Raw genomic sequence first — 21,667 nt, forward strand, 5'->3', positions numbered from 1 at the left:
GTTGAAATTCGTTATTTTTGTAATTTTACCTTTGACACACTTTATACGCCACTGTCTTATTGTTCCGCCTGAAGAAAATTACTAGACAAAGCTCTTTTACAGCTTGAAAATATACCTACATGCAATAGTGAGAAAACAAATTATAAACAATTTTCCTTTAATCCAAATGACCTTATAACTTGTGAGCGAACTTGTCTGTCTTTATTTGGTATCATATTATCAAATACGACCTTATCATAAATTTGTATGACGTATGTGTATATTTAAATTTACAATGCGGTCAGTTCTGTTCCTCGTAGTATTATGTTGCAAATTAAGGTAAGATTATTAAGTTTTACATATGATAATACAATACTGTAGTGATCGGTTGTCAGCTTTACCTCTGAGAACTCTTGGCCATCATCCAAATATAGGAAGAAGAGAATGTGATATGATTTCCAATAAGACTATTTTCCACCGAACAACTAAGATCAATAATGTCAACAACTACAGCCACCTTACGGCCTTCAACGATTCAACACATATTTTGTAATCACTTACGGTATAATGTACCAAATTACCTTTTTTCCAAGCTAAAATATTAAAGTCAAAGAAAACCATAATAAAAGAGATTATATGCATAGACATATGGTTTCTTAATTAAGAAAATATAGACAGTTTAGTTAATGACATATTTGCTAGGAAATAATTTTAAACCAAAAGACACAACAAATTGAAAAAGAAACAATTAAAAGTGGAACTAAAGTATTTCAAATGAGAACATTTGATAATGTAAATGATATTCTAGTACGACCAGTAAGAGGTATAAACATTAAACTAATAGTAGAGTGATTAGAAAGTAACACAGTGGAACGGAAATAAATCCTGACTTAATTCTTTGCATTACTTATTCATCTATCTCAAAGGTTATGAACATGATGGTGATAAATATTTAGAATTTAAGAAAAATTGTATATGTGATAATATATTCTTCAAAACTGTGGCTTATTTCTCGGTGAATATGATAGTTTTATTGAATTAAAATATTCTCAGAGTCAGTGTTTCCATCACTTGCCCAAATGACTGTCATTGGAATGGGAAATGTGATACCAATAGTGGTAAATGCCAATGTTTTGAGGGATTTGTTGGTAATGATTGTGCTGTTGATTGTGGATGTAAAGGTCACGGGACATGTAAAACTGGTTCGTTTTAAATTATATTTGTTAAGTGATATAATATAAATTAATTAACGTAGTAACATTGCTTCAATATCAAGGTATTTATTGGACTGTAATACAAGTGTGAGATTTAGCTAGCTATACTAAAAGACAACAGTAGTATACCGGTGTTCAAAAATCATAAATCGATTAAGAAAAAAAATAAATCCGGGTTACAAACTAAAACCTATAAAAACACATCAGCTATAAGAGAAAAACAAAGAAACAACACGAACACTGAAGTGTAACAAAAACAAACGGCATCATTCATGGAAAAACGAGCTACTTGATAACACCTGCCATATTTATTTAAGCCAAGTTAAAACCATTATTTTGCGATTCATTTTTACTTTTTTTTCATTAAGACAACACCTGCCTCTGTCAAGATGGTTGGAAATGGTATGCAGCGCAGCACAAATGTATTTGGGATTGCCAGTGTCCAAATGGTCAGTTGTTTAAATTACTAAACACAATAGTGTGTTAATGATTGTCATCTACATCACATCTACATCACACGTTTGAGGAATCGACCAATGTTTTAATCAAAAAGTCAGATACATTGAATTCTATGCCCATAAAGTCTGTATGACCAAATACTTTGTGTCATAAAAATACCACAACTATTTCAGGTGTGAAAAACCATGGACTTTTGAGAATTGATCAAACATAAAGACAAACAACTTCAATAGAATTATCTACTGTGCTTGAAGGTACCTTAAGGTAACAGATGTTCAGATCTGGAAATAAGTCTTTGATATGACCCCGTATCAAAAAATGGTTACGAATCATACATTCTGGTATTTATTTTCTGCACTTATGTATATAAGCGGTACAAATTTTGATGTACTTGATTGTCTTTTTTAGCTACGTGGCCCAAAGGTCCAAGTGACCTTTTCTCATCAATTTGCGTCCGCCGTCGTCCGTCGTCGTCGTCGACCGCCGTCGTTAACTTTTACAAAAATGATCTCCTCCGAAGTTACTGGACTAAAGTTAATCAAACTTTGCCATAATCATCATTGGGGTATTAAGTTTTAAAAATGAATCCGATGACCCCGCTAACCAACAAAGATGGCCGCCATTGCTAAAAACAGAATATGGGGGTAAAATACAGTTTTTTGGTTGCATCTCTTTACCCATAGCATTTAGAGCAAATATGCCTGCATAAGAATGTTAATCAGGTAAAGTTATATCTGCCCTGAAATATTTAGATGAATCAGACAACCCGTTTTGGGGTTGCTGCCCCTTAGATGGTAATTTTAAGGAAATTTTGCCTTTTTTTGTTATTATCTTGAATATTCTTATATATAAAGATAAACTGTAAACTTTCATCATGTTCTGCAATTTAAGATCTACAAGTTATTCAAATGATCAAAATTGTCAGTTGACTCCAAAACGAGTTATTGCCCTTTATAGTCAATTTTTAACAATTTTTTGTAAATTGTTGTGATCTTTACAAAAATCTTCTCCTCTGAAACTTAAACCTGGCGACAATCATCATTAGGGTATCTAGGTTTTAAAATGTTTCCGATGACCCTGAACGCTAACCAAGATGGCTGACAATACTTAAATTAGTACATAGGGGTAAAATACAATTTTATGCCTGATATCTCTGAAACCAAATCATTTAGAGCAAATCTGACATTAGTTTAAATTGTTATCAGGTCAAAATCTATCTGTTCTGACATTTTCAGACAACTTGGACAACCCGATGTTGGGTCGCTGCTCTGTATTGTAAATTTTAAAAAAAATGCAGTTTGTGGTTATTATCTTCAATATACAATTTATAGATAGACAAAAACAGTAAATAGCAATAATATACAGCAAAGCAAGATATACAAAGTCAACACGATAAAAATGGTCTATTGACGCCTTAAGGAGTTATTGCCCTTTATAGTAAATTTTTAACAGTTTCGTTAATTTTTACAAAATATTTTCGAATGAAACTATTGGGCCACGGTCATTATAGATAGAGATAATTGTAAGCAGCAAGAATGTTATGTAAAGTAAGATCTACAAACAAATCACCATCACCAAAACACTAGTGTCTCATGAATCCATATGTGTCCTTTGTTTGATACGCACATAGACCAAGGTGAGCGATACATGCTCTTTAGAGCCTCTAGTTACAAATACATGTATGATACTGATCAATTTCAATGTTGATCATATCCTTGAATATTTCTTTTAACTATGACATGTCCTTTATCAATTCAAAGGGATACATTGCATAGGTCCTGGTATATGTGGCTGTTCTACAAACTGTCATCAAGGTACTTGTTGGAATGGTCAGTGTGAATGTTTTGAAGGCTACAGTGGAAATGACTGTTCTCATTATAACCCAAACATGTATGTTGCTTTGTTTTATAAAGTTCGTTAACACACCTCAACTTTGGGGAGAAATGAAAATGTTATTTTTATTTTTCTGGCTGCTGTTGACTGTTTATCCCCGAGGTAAATCGTCAGATAAGTATTCAGCGCATACTTCGTCACTTGCACGGTTCATATCATACCGTAATCTTATTTTCAGTTGATAAATTCTGGAATCAAGAAAGAAACGTTTGATGAAACTTTGCTTACAAGAATTCCAAAACGCTCCGTTATATTATTTCTGTTTCAAGGCAATTTTAGGATCCTCCAGATAACTAGCCGGATAAATGCAAAAAAAAAAAAAAAAAAAAATTCAAAAACTTGAAGGCTGAAATTTTTTTGAAATGATATGATGTAATAATAATTAGAACAGGTAATATAATTGGTTCGGTTAACTTTAGTCGTATCTATATTTATTAAGTTTTTTCTTATATTTTTTATTTTGAAATTTGGAAACAATCAAATGTCATTTAAAGTTATGATAATTATTTTTGTGTCATCTAGATCTACACTTATCGAAAATATACTACAAAAGCGATATCGATAAATAACAGTATAGGAGAAATAAAAAGGGATTTAAGTTATTTATTGTTGACTCTATAAGCATAGTGTTTTTACTCACAAATCAAAGACTCAAACAAAACCATAGCAAAACAATAACCCGAATAACGACGAAAGCACACACAACAAACTTCAAACAGTTTATAAAAATCTGAAGGCTGAGCACCATCCAAAACAAAAACTTGATTAATATTGAGATGGATTACAGAAAAACAGAACAGAAAATCAAGAGATGGAACTAACAGTCGCCCTAAACAATGAATGACCAGTCAAAGCAACTGTTAGTCGCCATTCATGAGTCTACCGAAACCACAAACAAAAGCATGTTTTATGATCTTTATCATATATATCTCACTGAAAGAGAAAAAAAAAAACAAATAATAATATATTTGTCGCCTTTCCCGTTATTACTTTCTTTTAATTTTGTGTAATTCTATTTCTATAACTGTTTTATGATAATAGTTCAATGTTTATACAGCATGGCAAATAAGGATGTGTCTGTGGGTATGAACATTGGAGGTCTATCTTATTATTCATCTGAGCTGAAATTTGTTGATATTGCTAAACTTTCTCAGTCCTGGATTACACAGAGAACCAGTGGACCCAACGCAAATAAATGGGATACAAATGAACAAAATTTGGTCAATTGGAGAAATGACGGATACCCTGCTTCTCTACCAGGTATTTTCTTTCTTTTATTTATTTTCCATTAATTTTTTAACAAGAATGTCGACCTTGTCAAATAAATAAACGAATATTTAAAGTTTTTTGTTTATAAATTGCAACGTTTTCTCCCATACCGTAAGATTTCTTCCCACTGATGTCACGCTTATCGTTATTTTTTGCAATCGAGATTTTAAAAAATGACTAATACTACATGTATAAACGTTTATCATATAGAATCGAAATATTTATCGGTGCCCTGTTTTAGGAAAGATGCATTAGCTATTTTAAAAGATTATTAAAAAATGACTAAATCAAAGGTCCCTTAATGTAAAAGCGATTAAGGATGTATAAAAAAAAGATTAAAGAAAGGAATTGTATTTGGTTGGGATGGATAATAGTTAACACCTTTCAAATAACATTTATAAACGTCGCCATAATATGTTTAAATCTACTAAAACATTTTAGTTAAATAACATCTCGGTCTCTCTGATGCAAAGCACTTCAACGTTTGTTTAGAGATTTGAATTTTCAAATACAAGTAATTTGGGTTCTTATATCACCAAAGAAACATTGTAAAGGCGCATCTGGCGCAATTGAATTGGTTCCTTAAAAACGTCTATATACAAAACAGTAAATAAAATATGCTAGTAAGAGATGAGGAAAGTTTTCAAGTTAAAAAGTATTATTAAAAAAATACTAAATAGAAAGCATTTTTTTTTAGCTGAATAGCTTTTAGAATCATAAATTCGGAAATTTAAGCGGGCTTATTTATATTCTGTTGTGTTTTTCTAAATAGAAAAAATGCGGTCAATCCACCGTGTCTTTTCTATACATTTCAAGAAACAATATTCTTCTGTTTATAATATATTTATTGATTTCAGATAATATGAGGTTAGGGAAACTGATGTTAAGAAGTACCATTGGCATCTATGCTCCAAAAGGGAATTACACTCTGCTGTACGACGGAGAGGGCGACATATCTTTTATATTTGCCCATGAACACATCATGTATAATGGCAAAGGTACCATGTTCACAGAAGTTGTCCAATAGTTTGTTCTTGGGTTGTGCTGTTGCACCATTGTCTCATGAAAGATGGAGGATTAAACCTTCAATCCTGTTTACCCGGCCATAATTCGTTTTTGCCTTTCCAAAGTCAGGAGCTTGTAGTTCTGTTGGTTTTTTTTCATGTCTGTCATATTTGATTTTGAATTTTTTTTTGCAATGAATTAAGTCGTTAGTATTTTAAATTGAATTGTTTCATATTTTTCATGTTGGGACCGTTTATAGCTGACTATATGGTATTTATTTTTCTCATTGCCGAAAATAATTGCGTTCATCCACTTCATATGACTTTGGTGGATAGTTTTCTCATTGGCAATCATTCCATACCTCCTTTCTTTAATATACACTTATAAACAGATATGGTAACATAATAAATCGTTCTTGCTTGGCTCCAAAGATAAAAACTTAAAGTATTTTTCAGTCTTCTTTTTTGTTTTTGTTTTATCATACACTAGTTTATATTCATGTTAGACGTTAAGGGATCCGCACCACTATTTTTTTTTAAATGTCAAGACCCAGCAAAACATAATCAGCTGAAATGATTAACTTTGGAACAATGAAAAGACTTAAAACATTATGAAATGGGAAATTCATGTTATGAAAGGGCTGATTGGTCAAACGCAATAATTACGATGACAGAAAATGATGTTTTGAATTAAAAGATTTCAATTCAAACGGATACAGAATCTTTTTTTTTTATTTTGATCAAAACAAGTAACAATCACCTGCATTTAATTAGGATTCTATCCATTGCAATTGATTATGGGTTATCTTTTTATAAGTATCAGCGATTGAAAAACAGTTAGTCGGAATATTTTTTGCAATACTCAAGTGGCTGAATATTATCAAACAATAGAAAAATTAATAGTATTATTAAATCATGACCCACAAAAATAAGACTAAACAAATAAATGCAGTACAGGAATTCATCTGGGTCAGTCTAAATTTATTTTGAGATCAAGAAATAAGATAATTTCAACTTTTGTTCACTTTTAGGTAGAATGGTTATAAATATAAACGAAGGAAAAGCTGGCATCGAACTTATTCTCAGTAAAACAAATCCAGGCAACCCTGTTCGGAATGTTCGTTTTATTATGCCAGGATTTGAAGATCGATACGAGAAATTCCCATTTTATCCGCCGTTTTTGGAAACTATCAAACGATATTCTGAACTACGTTATATGGACTTTTTACACACTAATGGACATACGGTAGGAATTTTTGGTAGCGGATTTTAATGTCATTGGAAACACAGTTCAAATTTTGTTATAGATGAATTCCGATTAACGTCATTAGAGATGCAGGTCAATATCGACAGAGACATATATATGTTCCGGACCATATGAGTATTTGGACCTTACGCGTAAGGTCATGACCATATGGGTATATACTCATATGGTCCGACCATATACGCGTATGGTCCGACCATATACGCGTATGGTCCGACCGTACGCGTATGGTCGGAGTAATGAACACTCTGTTACAGTTTACTTTTAATACTTCTAAACTCTTCATATCAAAAAGACGCTATCATATAGGTAATTTTATTATTATATTATAATAAAAAGATAAGCTAAATGAAAATTAAAAGTTTCACCTAGTAAATTTTACTTACTTGTCAAAACTATAATAAACAAATTTTATACTTATGGTCATTACCGATGGTCAATATCGATTTGTTATTAAGAGTGAATGGCAATATTTCGACTTAAAAAAATAACTTTTAAAAATGTCTTAATGAACTGAACAACATTACACAATTATGAAGTAACTGGAAAGTAACATAGTTTATTTAAGTGGTTTGTGAATATGATGTATTGCAGTCATGTTATGATATTTGAGATCTAGAGCTTCTTTTGAAAAAACACCGTAGACATATTGGAACGGCCCAAGACCTCGGTGTCACTGTACGCAGAGCTACAAAAGGCTAGCTTTTCACTCGCAAATAAAAAGTGTAAATGAAAAGGATCGTGCACAACCAAGACTTGCAATTGCTAAAAAAACTATCATCGGATACCGTATTGAAGTAAATGTCACCCAAGCCTACATTTGTGTACATGTAAGAATGTAATTAACGGTGAAAACTAACTATGGCATAGTTAGTTTTCTCCGTTAATTACATTCTTACATTTGTGTACATGTAAGAATGTAATTAACGGTGAAAACTAACTATGGCATAGTTAGTTTTCACCGTTAATTACATTCTTACATGTACACAAATGTAGGCTTGGGTGACATTTACTTCATTTTTACGTAGTATTTGTATTATCAAAATATTACATTGTCATGTTACCATCATTTTGTTTTAGATAAGGTTTTTGTATTATTGAAACGTTTATAATGTAATTTAAAAAAAATATATACCTATATGGTCCAAATACTCATATGGTCCGGCCCGTTAATAACCAAACGAGTATTATACTCATATGGTCCGACCATATGAGTATACGCATATGGTCATGACCATACGCGTATGGTCCAAATACTCATATGGTCCGGAACATATACACAGAGATTGGCAACTGTAACAGTGGTCAGCGAAATCTAATCCAAAACGCGCAGATCACGAGGCTTTAACGAGATCGCCATTTTGATTCTATCACGACAAGTACACCACCCCGCTTCGATTTTTATTTTACATCAAGCATTTCAAAAAAGCATAATGTAAGTATATATTTCAATTTCGTCTATGAATAACCTTGTTTCATTCAGTTTGTAGTAGTTGTTAGTTAAAATATTGAAACGATTAACGTTTTATTGCAGTATATAAAAAGGGAAAAGCTTGGCCGATATGCACGTTATTAAAATTTTTAAGCAGACCGACCCCTGTCCGTTTACACTTTATAAACATTTCCATCTTCAGAGTGTATAGCGGTTGTTTTTTTTTCATATTTTCAACCACTTTGATGCAATTTACAATTAAAAATCAGTATTATAGCTGTCGGCCATGGTGTTTTGCTTAAATATCAAGACAGACCCCTGTCCGTTTACACTTTATAAACTTTTCCATCTTCAGAGAATTTTTGTACCCAGCACATGCATTACTTTCCTATGACATACTGGATTGGTGTATAGAGGTTTTTTTTCCTATTTTCAACCACTTTGATGAAATTTACAATTAAAAATCAGTATTATAGCTGTCGGCCATGGTGTTTTGCTTCAATATCAAGACAGACCCTTGTTCGTTTACACTTTATAAACTTTTCCATCTTCAGAGAATCGTTGTACCCTATGACATACTAGATTTGTGTATAGTGGTTGTTTTTGTCATATTTTCAACCACTTTGATGCAATTAATCATTAAAAATCAGTATTATAGCTGTCGGCCATGATGTTTTACTTCAATATCAAGACAGACCCCAGCCCGTTTACACTTTATAAACTTGTCCATCTTCAGAGAATTATTGTACCCAGCACATGCATTACTTTCCTAGACATACTGGATTTGTGTATAGAGGGTTTTTTTCATATTTTCACCCACTTTGATGTAATTTACAATAAAAAATCAGTATTATAGCTGTCGGCCATGTTGATTTTCTTCAATATCAAGACAGACCCCTGTCCATGGCTACAGTTTATATAAAACTTGTCCATCTTTAGAGAAAAAATGTACCCATCACATGATTTACTTTCCCAAGACAAACTGGTTTTTGTGTATCTAAATTGTTTTTTTCCGTTATTTCAACCACTTTGATGACATTTACAATTTCATATATATATACATTCAGTATCTGACAGCATTTTTTTAACAGGATCCTGCATGTTATAAAAGAACAAAGATGTTGATCAAATTTACCTAACAGTGCAGCATACAAGAGATATAATATCATACATGTGCTGAATGTAGGACTCCCAGGTCTTTCTGATTGAAAATAAGACTCCCTGGCAGACAGGAACAACTACATTTGTATTAGTGATGACTTTTTCCAAATGTGACGGCACAGTCATGTAGTGGACTGATTACTACTACTATCAATGTGATATTTAACAATGGTTTTGTAAGAGAGAAAATTGCATGTGCTTATCTTGACTGTGAAAACACCATATTATTGTAGTTCATACACCAAACTTGATGTACATGTGTATGCGATTTTTGTGCAATTGATGGTGAGACCATTGAACTAAAAACAAATACAAGATTCTGCATTCAATCTATTGAATTTAAAGCAGAAGTGATACAGTGGCAGTTGTGCAGATGGATAAAAAAGCACATAAATTTCTTGTGTTCAACTTTGTCTTCTTTATGTTTACAAAGTATACATGTACATAGTTTTTACATACATGTAGTATGATTGCTAATGAGACATGATTTACATGTATGACTATCATTGGAAGGCCACTCTATAATATCTTTGTACATCATGAGAATGGAAAATGCTACCCTTTGTAGCATAAAGGTAGCATAATGTAAAAAAAAGAGAAACTGGTCATTTATCCAACAACACCCCTGTGAATATATCTTGACAGTACTAAATAGCAATATATTTCGTTTCACAAATTCCTTCCTCACCATGGAAAGTAACATATTTAATTGTTTACATGAAATGACAAAATGTGTAGAAAAAGAAGCAAGAAATGTTCACTCTACTACTGTACACTAGTCACTCACATTGGTCACCATCTATGTTTGTTTCAGTCCTTTAACAAATTGTCAATGGTGCTTATTTATATTTATCTGTTGTGTTGTGTTGTTTCAGTTTTACATGTCCTCATTCTGTGATCACTATTTCATCACTCCTGTTTAAACTTTTGAAAAAATGTTTATGCTAATATTTTCTGCAAGGCACAGATGCTATGACTAAACTGAAATGTGGGGTTTATGTCAATGAGACAACAACCTAACGACAAAAATATTCTTTGCACATCTATGAATGTTTAAGAATTCTTGTGGAGGTCAAAAGCACATAACGTGTACTTATATATCCATGACCTGGTACATGTATGTACCTATTGATGCATTCCGTCCTAAACATTATAATTTGTGTGAAGAGACCAAGCAGTTTATATGCTTATAAAAAACTGATTTTATAATGAATTTCTGTATAATAAATTCCGGGAATGAGACTATTTTATTTAAAACAGATGATATATTAGTAAAGGTTTAAACAGAAGCAGGAGATGTCAAGGGGCAATACAAAAGGTACAAGGTCGTGTAACATAGAGGAAAAAATAACAAATGAAAAGAAAAAAAAACAGCCCCCATAGCACTGCACCGAAAATAACCTTGAACAACATAAACCCACAAAAGATCAGATAAAACTTGTGCACAATTTTAAATCTTTCTAATTTCAAACTCAAGTTTCACTACTTGATAGGAAAGAGTAAAGATAAGAATGTTGCAGTACTCCGGTGGTCTATGAAACAAAACATTAAAATTCTACAGTTCAGCAGAGCATTTTATTGTACTTATGATACAAATTGTTTTTAATCAGAGTCCCTGATATTAAGTCTTAAAAAAAAACTACAAATAATGACAGATTCATATTCAATATTTCATGGCAGCAAAAATAGTGATTTCGACAACACTATAATGTACGTTCATTTAGGAAATTTATGCAAAGGTTCTATAAATAATTTTATTTTAGGTCAATCAACAATCAACATTATAATTAAATTAAAACAGATTTAAAATCAGTTTCTCAAGAGACAAATTTCTACTGGCTACATATTTTTTTTTATATATATATGAAAAAGTTGCTTCATTTCTTTTCTTGACATGTTAAATGACTATTTTTGTTTTCCTGATTGAATACTATAGTATTGCCCAGTGCTTCTGTTAAAATAAAGTTCTGGTCATGGTTAAAATAATATGTCAGAATTTGTTTAGTTTTAAAAACAATTCCCAAGTAATAATCCATTTAGAACTTCAACTCCGGCAAAATTCAGGTGATCGGAGGGCAATAAATTGCGTAATCGCACACCTGTGAATCAACAGTCACAACTCTAAGGAACTAATTACCGGAAAATAGGACACACATAATTTCACTGTGTAAATTAAGGAGCAAACTATAGCAAAGAAATGCGGTACAGAAAAGTTTCTTGTAATAACAATTGATCATTACCAGATCTGTTAAATTATATGAAATGTACATTTGTACAAGGATAGATAATATTTATAAAGGTGGATGTTAATAATTTATGGTGGGAGTTTTTTTTTCTCATTTGCTTTTTCCCGACAAATGAGTCTGTAAAAATTGGGGCCCCCTTAGTTGTTTCCCTGGGCAACTGAGGGTTGATGTAACAGGTGATTGTTAATAAAATATGTTTAATATTAAAAAAAAAAAAAAAAAAAAATTATATGAAATGCAGAAAAAAATATTTTTCTCAATAAATGCATAAAAATAAATATAACGATTTCAAGTAGTTTTTTTTTTTTTTAAAGAAATTATAATATGATCTGAAATAATTTCCCCATTGCCTTTCTTGATTTTCTATCGAGGTTATTCATCCCTGACTTGATTACATGTTCTAATATTTATCGACGAGAATCTCATCCCGGGCCGCGATCTTTAACGGGATTTCACGGAGTTGCCAATCTCTGTGTATATATGTCTCTGATATCGACAAACTAATGCAAACAAATTTAGCTAGTTCTACTGACCGCTAGAATAGTTGTATGCACAATTCTTATTTGTTAAAACCTTAAGACCTAAAAGCTTTTGAAGGCAAAACTAATTAACTGTGATTATTTACCTTGTTAAAACAAAAGAAAACTAAAGCGATTTATAAACTGTGACCAGAAATTTTATTTAAAAATTGGAAGGTCTTCTTTTATTTTTATTTTTTTGTGCTAAAAAAGCTGGGTTAAATATTTGCTCCTATTGTTATGAGTTCTAAAATAATGAGATTGTGTCATTGCATCTAACCAATAAATATGCTACATATACAAATCTAGCCGGAACCTACAAGATGGGACGACAGACGCAAACAGGAACACCATACACACACGGGATCAGAAGGAGCAGCCATTGAACACATGATAGATTTAAGCAATCGGATTGGTGCAAATCCGTGGTTTAATATGCCTCATGCTGCAGATGACAACTTCGTCACACAGTTTGCTAAGTTAGTTGAGAAGACCCTTCGGAATGATTTAAAGGTAAATAGGAAATGAAAAGTAATACTTATTTCTAAAACTTAAGTTAAGACGGAGAGTGCAGTTGATTCAAACCAAGATTTCACTTCAGAGGTATGATAAAACGACGAAACAGTGTCTGATAATGACTGAATGTGTTATTGTTTTTCAAAAAATACATGTAAGCTTGAAGACTATTTATCGGGTTTGTAATATGTTGAGTAACATGTGCAACACGACGGGTGCCACAAGTGGAGCAGGATCTGCTAACCCTTCCAGAGATCACCCCAGTTTTTTCGTGGGGTTCATGTTGCCCAGTCTTAAGTTTTCTGTGTTGTTTCATGTGAACTTTTATTTGTCTGTTTGTCTTTTTCATTTTTAGCCATGGCGTTGTCAGTTTATTTTCGATTTATGAGTTTGATTGTTCCTCTGGTAGCTTTTGCTCCTCTTCTATTGCCAGTCTTAAAATGTGTGTCCATTTTTCAGATCTGTATCTTATTTCATATTGCGAAATAGATGTCCCAAATCTATGGTTTTTTTTTCTCTCTCGAATCTTTTTTCCTGCTCAAGTTTGATGATATGCACTGTTCTGTGAGTTGACGTAATAATTATCTATACGTATACGTCTTCTTGAAAATGTTTTTGTTGTCAAAAACTTCAGTGCAACTATCAAATTCGAATAAAATCGAAAAACATTAGTTATGGGTATTCTAAATTAACTATGTGTTGAACTATGCACATGGTTTGATTTGACAGGGACCATGGAACCTGAAAAATGAAGCGTGACAGGAAGCGGGAGCAACAAACGACAACGTTTGAATTACAGCCTAATGACTTGAGACAGGCACTTGAAAGATGTGGCCGGGTTTGAATAGATTAAAGGCGAACCAACCCTCCCAAAACTGGAACAGTGGTGTAGCATTACAAAATAAAAAAAATCTATTAAACACAGTGTGGACGTGGCAGGGTATATATCCCTGCAACAAAAACACTATCTAGTGTACTCATAGTTCGTATACGGTGCAGGAATTCCTACCCTTCCGGAGCACCTGATTTCACTCCCGGTTTTTGTGGAGTTCGTGTTGTTTCTTATTTATAATTTATACTGTTGATGTAAATGTTATTGTTATTGTCTTACTGACAGCTAGTTCAAAACAAATAACAACTAATCAAAAAGTCATGCTTCTAAGACCAATATGTCAATCAGTACACATCCTACATGTACTGAATTTAGTGAAAAGACGTCATTAATAATCACTGGAGATCAACCCTGTTATTTCGATGGTTTGTTTTTTGCTCGGTCTTTAGCTTTCTATATTGTGTTTTGCGTTCAATTTTTTTTGTCTACTGTGGATTCATTATTATTCGTTGGATACCAGTTTTCGTGGGTTTCGTGGGAACAGGTTAACCATGAATTCAAATATTTAAAGAATGACAAATTTTCTAAAGGCTTTGTATGCAGAGATCGGCAAATCCACGAAATAAAATATCCACGAAAACTGACACCCATGAAAATAAACGAATCCACCGTATTTTCTTTTTTTTACATGGATTTTAAACATATGACTTTGAATGATCCTTTTGTATCTATCGTCAATCTTGTGTATCATGTTAGCATTAAGTTTAGGCATTTTATTTTAGATTTACATTGAATATTCAAACGAGGTATGGAATGGAATATTTCGACAGACTCATTATACCCAGGAACAAGGCGCAAAGCTTAAACTAGATCCACAAAGCTGGAAAGCAGGAATGAAATACTATAATAAGAGATCTTCCGAAATCATGCAAATTTGGAAAACGGTCTGTTAAACTAGATTTTAAAAAATAATTAAATCACAAATAATTAAAATGATGCGAGTTAGATGGTCAAAGTAATTTTTCAAAATGAAGTCTTTTATGTGATATTATTTAATCAGATAAAATAATATAAATGTATTGAAGCTACAAAAATTCATAATTCGCACAGAACATATTGAAAAAAGTGATTAATTTTCATTATAATACAAGGAAATAAAACAGACGTATTGGACATCTCCCCCTCCCAGTATGGACCTAAATATATAAAAGTTATATATATTGAAATTGTTAAAAAGTAGCATCGCATACATCAATTCTTTTGAGGGGCCAGCTGAAGGACGCCTCCGGGTGCGGGAATTTCTCGCTACATTGAAGACCTGTTGGTGACCCTCTGCTGTTGTTTTTTATTTGGGCGGGTTGTTGTCTCTTTGACACATTCCCCATTTCCATTCTCAATTTTATTATTTTGAGAGTACAATATAAATGGAATATATGGATTATTTTTTAAATTTCATTTTGTTTAGAATTGAAACAACAAAGGGTTACATAATCCGTACAGGACCAGCAAAGTTATAGTCCATTTATTTGATAAACAAATCAGGAGACGAAAAGGCATAAAATATGAAAACAACACGGTATCAATTGCATGCTTCTGAAGCGATTTTCTGTATTTGCCTTCACCAGAAACTCTCAAAGCCAAATATTTTATAGCCAAGGACGAATAAGGACCTAATCAGTTGAAGACCTATAATATAAAAAAAAAGAACCTTAAAAATAGTCAAATGCATCTGAGGTCAGCTTTGCCTAAGGGAGTTAAAACCTTTTTTTCTTTTATTTTTAAGATTTATTAACGGACTATTTTAGACAGGTTTGTTATTAATCGTGTCAGTACCGAAATACTGACTACTGAATTGATGATATCCTCCGGCACTGATAGTTTGTAGGTATCGATATAAATGGCATGCGTCCAAAGCGCTGTTCTGGGTCTACCTTCAAAAGGAAGGCTAAAACCGAATTTAAGAAGGAAAGGATGTATAAGAACATAGGACCTAAATAAAGCTCTTCTATGGATAGGTGTGAAGACCACTTTAAACTGAAATAAACTAAATTGTCTCTATATAGAAGAAATAGATGATGTATCATTACAAATGAGACAACTATCCACTAGTGATCAAATAAAGTGAATATAAGCAATTATATGCTTATATGCTTTAATTATATATCTTAAACAATGAAAAACCAATACGGTATAGTTGCCTATTGAAGGTCCGACATGAAAAATGTCAAACAATTTAAACGAAACTAACAGACTAATTTATAACAAAATAAACTAAGAATAACGAATATGACAAACTTGAATTACATGCTCGTGGACATGCACTTATATAGATATTTACCCATTTTTAAAGAGCCGATCCTTGGTACCATATATTTTTTCATGAATTAGCCCATCTTTAATTTTCAGGCGATACATATGAACATCATATTTTGACAAATAAATATTATACAGTAAAAGTCTTATGATGAAGGAAAAAATCAACTGGAACTAATAACTTTCCAGTGTAATTCGGATACCTAGATGCAGTATTGATGGTCTCTGTTAGAACTTTCAGTCACAATCCTTATCGATTTTAATTTTAGATCTATTTATAAATCATGTGACCAAATGCAAACAAAAAAGATGTGGATGTTCAGAACTTGAAATATGATTTTATTGTTTCAGGTTTTCGGATCACAACCTGACAAAATTGTACCAGTTTGGGCATGGCAGACAGGTAACCAAGACTACACAAGACAAGCCATTGAGGATTTGGGAAATAGAACACGAAACTTCAAAGCAATAGCTATTACTGGTTATTTCGATTGCAATAATCTCGCAGGCAAGCATGTAAGTGTAATGCATATATAATACTTTTATTCACGCATGCAAATGACACAAAAAAATGAAAATATGTTTTTTGCTAGTATTTTTTTGTTGTTGATGAACATGTAATTGAATAATTAAATTGATAATTTAAACTTTTTGTCTTTTTATAGGCAGCAGAGATGTTAAACATGTCGAATACTTAAATAGAGACATATTGCAATAATCAAATGTCGCAATCAGAGTCGTCATTTCAATATTTTATGGACCTCGCCAAGGTAAATATTCAATTAGTGTTTAGTAATACTGTCTTTGAAGTGTGTTCCTGACAGAAGGTTTCATATTGTGTTTTTTAATAGGTATAAAATAGCTACTATGTACAGTCTGTTTCGGAAAATTGAATAGGACTGTCGAAAAAAGGATGTAATTTCCGATACAAACAGACTTTTATAAGTAAAAAAAGTGACAAAAACATTAACAAAATGACAAATGTTTTGGTTAAATATTTCTTAATCCGAAAATATTTTATAAAAATACACGAATATTACATTTTGAAACGAAGAACAACACAAAAGAACACAAATATTATTTAAAGAAATGATTGCCTTTGTTTGATGTGTACAATGTAAGAAGAGGTAGACTGTTAATATCAATTTGAAATAAAACTTTATGTTTCCCTTTATTAGAAACATGGACTTAAACTTTTGATGTACGAAGGCGGACCATCAATTATGGAAGGCAGTGCTATTGCCCAAGGAGTAAGTCACGACGAGGTCACAAATAAAGCAATCACTTTTAATAGAGATCAACACATAAAGTCTGTAGTAGATAAACTTCTTGAAGCTTGGTATAAGATTGTGATAAATGATCCACAAAATTCATCTCCAGGTAATAACCTATACGTGGTTTATCATCTTAATTATGTGTAAAAATGTTCTTTTACTTGTCTTCGTAAATTATAAATCTTGACTGATCGGCCCATTTTCGGGTATAAATATTAATTTTGCGGGGCTCGGATATTATACACTCCGCCATTGTGTTATTGTGAAAAAGTCTTTTTTGTATTCTTGTCTTTCATTTTTGCTTATGTGCATTGTCAATTTGCCATCTTGTTTTTCTTTGTTTACATATTTGTTTGTTTTTAAGGTAGCACAATACAAAGATTTTATAATTCCAACTCCCAAGTTTTAAAATGCTGTAATTTTCTTAAAAATGCTTGAAAATTTATAAAAGTGGTAGTTATGGATAGCTAACAGATTACTCTTTCAAATAAATACAATGTTAGTATGATGCAACAATTATGTAACTAATTATAATGTTAACTGTCTCTAAAATATTTTTCCTCAAATTTCCACTTTCAATTGAAATTAGCTTCCTCATAGGTATTCCTAGAGGATTGCTTTTATTATATGTTGTTTCTATGGCCATTAACTACAAAAGGGTGTCTCAGATTTCAGATAGAATGTACAGAACAAATTTTACACCTATTGAACATTATCTTCTTTTATGTGGTAAGGATGTTTACACTAATTAGAGATTTATGAGAGAATGAAATACCATAGGGACAATTTGAGACACCCTTTTGAAGCCCATGATGTGTTGATTAAGATTTCATTAAAATTTTCTGTATAGTTAAAGACATGAAAGAGCTAAATTCATTCAAGTGAACTGACCGAGATTTTGCCACTAATTACATAATAATTGATTACATAATGATTGAATAATAGAAATGTTGCATTCATTTAAAAGTTTAATCTTTTATCTATCTATGTATACCTCTTTTATTATTTTGTATGCATTCATAAGAAAGTTACAGCATTTTAAAGGTTAGTGATTGGAAGTAAAAAAATCTTTGTATTGTGCTACCTTAAATGACTCAAATTATATTACACAAGTTTGATTGCTGTACTCCTATTTTTAACATATCAACTTATTATGTATGTTTGTTTTCTTCACACATTATTGTCAGTATACCTAGTAATGGAATTTTATGCGATTTTCATACAAGTGAGAGGTTTAGCTAGCTATGGAACCAGCAGGTTTATTTTACCATTTTTTACATAGGGAAAGGTCCGTACAAAGTCAGGAATATGACAGATGTGTTTCATTTGTTTGATTTGATTGAGCTTACGATTTTGCTATTTTGTGGGAGACTTTCCGTTTTGGATTTTCCTTGGCGTTCGCAGTTTTTGATATTTTGCTTTTTATGCAGCATTGACATTTTTGTTTTAGGGCATTGGTGTTTGAACATCCTTTAATTAACTTTTCTCTTATTCAGATGCTTATGGTTGAATATTATATTTATACTCATTGTAAAAGGTTTCGATAACTGGGTGCTTACATTTGCAGATATTTAGTTTTGCCGATATTCTCATATTCATTTTATATTTTTCACTGATAAAAAGTGCAAAAAATTATTCTAAATACTATACGATATAAGTGTATTTACAAATTCAACGATCAAATAAGGAATAACATAATTTCTTGTTATGTATTATTAATAGGTGGATTGTTCAATTATTTTTCCTCCACTGGTACTCCATCAAAATATGGCAGCTGGGGAATGCTTGAATACACCGGACAAGATCCTGGGACAGTACCTAAGTATGTAGCGACTCAGAGTTTCATTACGCGACATTATAGTCATAATCCTGTAGATATAGCATGCAGTTTTCTTCAGCGGTCTAACCTTGGCTATGGCTGTTTCTTACAGAAACGTGGAGCTCTCCATTGGTTTTGTGCTGTAACGGACGATGATGGCGTCACTTGGTCGGTAAGTAGATATCTTTACTCGTTGATCAAAATCGAATATAGTAGCACTTGCGTTGATTTAAATTTTGTAGTGGCAAAAATATCATCTAGATATAAATAGTTAAAATAAATGTGATGACAAAATTGGGTCAGAATGAAAGATAAACAGAAATTTTATGACGATACAGTAGAAAAGAAAATCAGATACTAGAGTAAGATATGCTACTCCTCATATTTATACTAAACCACTTTATGTGTGTTCTCGTAGGCCACACGGGGCACAAAGAAGCAGCTTGATGAAATGTTATTTGCAAGATTATATTTTTAGCTTTTACAGGGTCATACAGTATTAATAATGACTGAAAGTTAACACTTTACAAAAAAGAATAATGTAGAAAGAAAAACGAAAGAAGTGTGCTTTCATAGAAATAAAAATTAAAAACTGTAAACCAAAATTTTTTAAAGTGTCAGTCATTGTAACATGTTTTTTTCTATTCATTACTGAAAGTTGGGATATATCGTTTTCTTTTTTTTTACCCAGTTTAAAAATGTTCTTAAATGACTACTTTAGAAAAGTGTTTTGTTTTCTTTTAGTACTACCCAGACGTTGGCAACACTGGAGATACTCTTGTACTAGATGGATTTAACCCTACTACACATACAGTGTATATCAGATCAATAAACAAGCTAGGGGTTAACAACTATCATAGCATAGACACACGAACAGCAAATACATGGAAAACGTAAGTGCTGTAGTGTTTACTTCCATTTATAGTGTTGTATCTAGTTTCTGTTATTTTTTTTTCTGTCGTTGCTTTTTACAAACAACTGCTTACCTTAATGATCTTGCAATAATCTATAAAGTTATAAAATTCCTATCATCCTTTGAGTAATGATTTTTTGCCCAATGTTATCCTAGTATTGCCATGTAACCTGCTTCCATCTCTTATTATACAGACACATGACACTCTTTCTCCTCAAGAGAGCTCATTTTGCGAATGAATCAATTAAGTAAAAAAATGAATGTCGAACACTCTAATTGAATTGTACCTACCAAATATATTAACTTCGGTGCATATCAGCTACAACATTTAACCACCGCAAGAGAACTTAAATTGACGATGGAGCTTTGAGAATTATGTGTTTCTTCTTCATAACTGCTGGTTCAGCTGAAACCAACATTACAATAGTTATTTCTCGGTGTTGTTGCTTTAACACTTACGAGGTATGTCCAAGAAACGATGTAGTCGCAATATTTATTATTCATTAGCTAATATTTATAGAAAATTTTTGACTATGTTTATTGCCAGAGCATACATGTATAGGGAAATACATTAGTAAACAAATATCTAGTTAACAATTGCTACACCATTTTCACATGATATAAGTAAAAGGTTAGTTCATCTAAGAAAAAAATCTACAATGACATTGATGACATGGGAACTGTATCTGATCCTTCCGGTGTTTTTACCTTTATACATCGATAAATGTTACGTATTGAGGAATCGATGATGGAAATGTTTTAACGTCTATTTTCTCATGATGTTTACCGGACTAGCTCTTATCAATGTGTTTAGATCTTGTTCATTACGTATTACTATAAAAACAAGAAGATGTTACGTGATTGAAAATGAGATAACTCTTGAAAATGAGATAACTCTCCACCAGAAACAAATTACGAAAAAAGGAACAATAGGTAACCGCACGGCCTTCAATAAGGAGCAAAATGATTTTTTACCATGGAACATTTATTTTTACTGAGAAATTCTTCATATACATAAAAGAAAGTATAAATCTATTGTAACATTAAGTAATGAAAGCCAAAGAAAAAAAATATTAGATTACCTCATGTATATGTTTAAATATTTTTTTTACAGTCAGACAAGCTTTGATTACTACAGTTCACTCGCCTCCAGAAAAACCATACATCGACTACCTAACGGTGTTTACAACTATTTAGATACACAGGCCAGATGTTCTTGACAAATCTAAATAATCCAGCTATCTCGGGGAAGTTTGTCATTTTAAAATAAAAAAAATCTTCAAAATAGTGTTTTCAATTGTTCAAGGAATTCTTTGATTATAAGATAGTTATTTAATTTCAAATATTTTGGTATTATTTTAAGCTCGCATGGACAATTGGCTATTTGCATCACTGTTTGTCTCTCTATCGTTTTTCTTCGTTTTGTTAACGTTTTAATCTACAGTTGTTACAATATGACTTTGAACTCTACTCCTATATTATTGTTTGCCACTCTTGACATGTTACATGTCACGGCTTACTTCACCTCACTTATATGGCTATATTTTGGCCACGAGCATCA

General features: G+C 31.9%; 1 pseudogene; it reads left to right on the forward strand.

Annotated features, from left to right (window-relative positions):
* The first annotated feature begins 217 nt into the window (after nucleotides 1–217).
* On the forward strand, nucleotides 218–21,391 carry LOC143063165 (uncharacterized; annotated as a pseudogene).
* Nucleotides 21,392–21,667: the final 276 nt, after the last annotated feature.

Source organism: Mytilus galloprovincialis, chromosome 2 (genome assembly GCF_965363235.1).
Source record: "Mytilus galloprovincialis chromosome 2, xbMytGall1.hap1.1, whole genome shotgun sequence".
Lineage (NCBI taxonomy): Eukaryota > Metazoa > Mollusca > Bivalvia > Mytilida > Mytilidae > Mytilus > Mytilus galloprovincialis.